Source organism: Peromyscus leucopus, chromosome 1 (assembly GCF_004664715.2).
Source record: "Peromyscus leucopus breed LL Stock chromosome 1, UCI_PerLeu_2.1, whole genome shotgun sequence".
NCBI classification, from domain to species: Eukaryota; Metazoa; Chordata; class Mammalia; order Rodentia; family Cricetidae; genus Peromyscus; species Peromyscus leucopus.
In genome coordinates this window covers 50,862,320-50,867,222 of record NC_051063.1, presented here as the reverse complement: position 1 = coordinate 50,867,222, position 4,903 = coordinate 50,862,320, and positions in this window count along the sequence as shown.

Genomic DNA, 4,903 nt, shown 5'->3' with positions numbered 1-4,903 from the left:
TGATTTCTGTGGGGTGACCCCCAAGAAAACTTTTTCAGTGGAGACAGAAACCTTCCTTATATAACAGAAACAGTTTGAACATGAAGTTAAATTCCAATGAAAGTGCAGAAAACAACCTGGCATGTGTCAGGAAACCTAAATGTAAAATAAAGTTGACAGACCAGCTGGGCAGTTATGGTACATGCCTTTAATCCTAGCACTTGGGAGCCAGAGCCAGGTGGATCTCTGTGAGTTTGAGGACAGCCTGGTCTACAGAGTGAGTTCCAGGACAGGCACCAAAGCTACAAAGAGAAACCCTGTCTCGAAAAACCAAAAAAGAAAAATTTAACAGACCAACAGTCAACTGTTGTGGGATATCTTTCTGTGTCCTGTGAATATGTGTGGCTCCCAGGGAATAATAAATAAAGCTGTTTTGGTCTATGGCAAGAAAGCTTACAGCCAAGTGGGAAAGCCAAACAGAGATACAGAGAGAAGAAGGGTGGAGTTGGAGGAGACGCTGCCAGCTGCTGCCAGGAGAAGCAAGACGTGAAAGTACTGGTAAGCCCCAAAGCCATACGGCAAGACAGATGAATAGAAATGGGTTAAGTTGTAAGAGCTAGCTAGCAAGAAGCTTCAGTCATAGGTCATAGAGCTTGTAATTAATATGAGCTTCTAGAAGTGGCTGTGGGACTGTGGGTGGGAGAGATTCATCTGGACCTCGACCTCAGGGCCGGGCAGGATCAGAGAAACATCTGGCTACAGTTGGTGCCCATCATGGGTCCAGGTAATGTGATTAATCCACGGAGTCTGTTTAATGATCAAAGGAATTTGGGGATAAACTCACAACCATAGGAGATTTATCGTGGGGTCTGGGAAAGGTGAGCTATGTCCCATGCCGAATGGCTTGGTCCAAGATCTCAGCATCCAAGACCACAAGGTAGTCAAGAGAGGGGGCTTATGTGCATCCCAGGTCTTAAGGATCCCCAGGGCAGGTACCTCAAGGTCATAGGCAGGTGTAACAGCTACAGCTACCTCACTAAAGGCAGTGCTTCAGGGCGTGGCTCAAACAGCTACCCACTACAGTCAACCCAATGATAAGACAGTCTCTGCTCTCCTAGACTCAACAGTCTTGTGGGAAGGTGGACTTTTAAAGATAAGACTACCTAAATGGGAAGATCATAGTGCTAGAATAGGGAAAAAACAGATCACTGAAGCACAAGTTAATCACATTGGATTACCAAGAATAAAATAACCTAATATTCAAATGTGCAAACTGTCCATGCTTCTTTAGGAACATACACAGAGCATGTAAAGTGTTCAGTGTTGGGGCTGGAGAGATGGCTCAGTGGTTACGAGCACTTACGATGGCTTTTCCAGAGGATCTAAGTTTGGTTCCCAACACCCAAATGGCAGCTTACAACCATCTGTAACTATAGTACCAGGAAACCTGACATTCTTCTGGCCTCTGTGGACACTGTACATGTGTGTACTTAACATGCATACAGGCAAATGCTCATACACATAAAGTCATTTTTTTTACGTGTTGAGTGTCTGCACTGGCTAGTTTTAAGTCAGCTTGACACAGGATAGAGTAATTTTGGAATTAGGAACCTCAATTGTGAAAATGCCCCCATTTCTGTGGTACATTTTCTTGATTGATATGGAAGGGCTCAGCTCACTGGGCAGTGTCACCCCTGGACTAGTGGTCCTGGATACTATAAGAAAGCAAACTAAGCAAGCCACAGCAAGCAAGCCAGTAAGCAGTGTTGCTCCATGACTTCTGTATCAGTGCCCTGACTTCCTGGATGGTAGACTACAAGCTGTAAGGTGAAACAAAGCCTTTCCAACCCAAATTGCTTTTGGTCATGGTATATTATTGTTTGGCTTAATAAACAGCATTGTTACCATGCAAGAAAGGTCACAAGGCACGACAAAACTCACTATCAAGAGTTGTATTAGAAGGGAGAGGGGAGGGACAGAAGATAGCGTGACCAGGCCCATGGAAGACATGTGCAGAGAGAGAGAGAGTAGGGAGGAGAAGAGGAAGGGGAGAGGTCTGAGTCCTGCTTCTCATGGATTCCCCTGCACATGTGAATATGGGCTTATGGAGCTATGCCATGCATGCACAGATTGCGTGATCCTGCAGTGCACAGATCACATAGGATGTAAGGCCCCTTGCTGGGCTACTGAACTGCGCATGTGTGGTCATGCAGCTGGGGGAGTGGCTGGGAATTCCAGTATTTATCACAGCAATAGAAACCCTAAGTAAGACAGTGCCATTAGTTACTAGGGAAGTACAGTAAAGTAACACTTCATGCTCTCTAGGCTACCTATAATGATAATAAGAAATGATAGCAAGAAACCGGAATCCTTATACATTGCTGGTAAGGTTGTAATTTACTTTGGAATATTTCTGGACTATTCCTCGAAATGTTAAATGGTCACCATATGTCCCAGTGATTCCACTTCTGGCTGTCTATCCAAGAACACCGAAGCATATCCTACAGCTGAGGAGTGGACAGACCATTATCCTGTCATGAAGAAGAGTGGCATACACTGCAGCGTGGATGGACCTTGAAAGCATGCTGAGTGAAAGCAGACTCCAAAGGCAAGATTCTGTAAGAGTCTAATTACATAAAACATTCAGACATATTAATTGATGTTATGTTGATCTATGCACATAAAACACATAAAAGTAAGTTGGTTGCCTTAGTCTGAGAGGAGAAATGAGTGGCTGCATATGAGTGTGACATTTCCTTTAGGAGTAATGGAAGCATTCTAAGTTTTCATTTAATGACTGTTCTGTACTGAAAACAGCTAGTCAGTGTCAAAGAACAAGCTGTATGGTGTGTGAAGTATATCTTGAGCTATAACCTTTTTTACAAGAAGTTAAGCTGATACTATGAAAATCCCACTGCCAAAACTTTTCAGGAATTGAAAAAAATTCAGTGTAAACTCCAGTACAGGTAAGGATGGGGACACCAAAAAGGAGCCCCAAAGGCAAGGGTTAGGAGGAAAGGGCAGCATAGATCATGGCGGGCCTCCTAAATCTTGTCATACCTTGTTGAGTTCTTCCAAAGACTTTAAGGGAAACTTGGAAACAAGGCTTTCCAAGATTATAGTCAGGGCGTGATAGATTAGATAGCTTTAAAACAGCCTTTTCTAAGCATGTTTATCACTGTTCAATCAACTCTCTCAGCAAACAAACAAACAAACTTGTCTACTGAAAGTAAAGATGATCTGCTGTGGGCAATACAGAGCTGGCTGTGAGGTGAACATGAGCCAAGCTGGGACCGAGAATTCTAGTGCTACACATTTAGCTTTTATTTTTACTGCAGACTGTGATTTTCAGATTTTTAAAAACAGTAAATTAGGCTGAGCGGTGATGCCACATGCCTTTAATCCCTGCACTCAGGAGGCCGAGGCAGGTGGATCTATGCCTCCGGGTTCCTGCCAGTTTGAGGCCAGCCTGGTCTACAGAGTGAGTTCCAGGACAGAGAAGGCTACACAGAGAAACCCTGTCTCAGAAAAACAAACAAACAGACAGACAGTATATTAGACTATGAAACAGCCATACACTCAAACAATAACCAAAAGATTTGTTATTTTAAAGAGCTAAGCATAGATGGATACATGCTTGTAATCCCAGTGCTCAGAAGGATACAACGGAAGGTAAATTCAAGGCCAGCCTGGGCTCAACAGATATTGATTATTTTAGATACAAATAAAAACAAGGTAGCACTTTTCAGCTATCAACACTTTCTTTTATTTTTATTTATTTATTGTGTAAAATAAACAACAACATAAATTTTACTATTTTAGTCTGGTATGGTGGCATTTACCCATAGTTCCAGCATTCAGGAGTCTGAGGCAGGAGAATTACCATAAATTCAAGCAGCCAAGGCCACATAGCAAAACCTCATCTAAAGAAAAAAAAAAGCCATTTTGCCAGGTTTAAAGGGTGTAATTCAGTGGCAGTAAGTACACGCATAATATTGTATGATCATTACTGTTACCAACATTTTCAGAAGCTTTCCAACATCCCAAACAAAAACTGTACCTTCCAACCCACAGTAACCTCTCTTATCTATTCTCTTGCATAGTAATTTGCCCATTTGAGATACTTCATACATGTGAAATCACATAAGAATTTGCCCTTTGGATCTGGCTCTTTCACTTGGCATAGAGTTTTCGTGGTCCATCAACTTGTAGCACATGTCAGAATCTCACCCCTTCTTAAGGATGCATGGCATTCCTTTGTTTAGACTGTGTTTTGTTTGTTCAATTACTTGTTGATGGATGCAAAAGACTTAACTAATGAGAGACCTGATATGCGAGGAAACTCTTCCAAACCATCTCAGGGCAAGTAACCTAGATTTTTTTTTTTTTCATAGTTTGTGAATGTAATTACTTAACAGTTTTAAGAAACCTATGAAAAGTAAAATGCAACTTTGTATGTAATGAACTCTCAGAGCTGAGAAAAAGAACATGTAGTACTGAGTCTTTGAAAATAAAAAGAAGAGCCAGGGAGATGGCTCAGAGAATAAAGCATTTTCTGTGCAAGCAAGACACTGTGAGTTCAAACCCCACATCTATGTAAAGCTGGGTGAGGTCATATGCGTCTGTAGTCCCAGTGGTCAGGTGGCAAGATGGGAGGTGGGAACAGGAATCCCTGGAAGTTCAACAGCCAGATAGCTTGGCGTACGCAAATGCAAACAATGAAGAATGTGTCTTAAACAAGGTGGGGATTGAGAAGCGGCATCTAAGATTGTCTTCTGACCTACACACACACACACACACCATAAACATACAAAAACCAAAAGAAAGTTTGTGATTTTCTGAGTAAAAGTAAAAATTAACAGGCTTCAGCAAACAAACAAGCCCAACCCCATTCCAGGCTTTTTTTTTCCCCAGTCCAAAACTC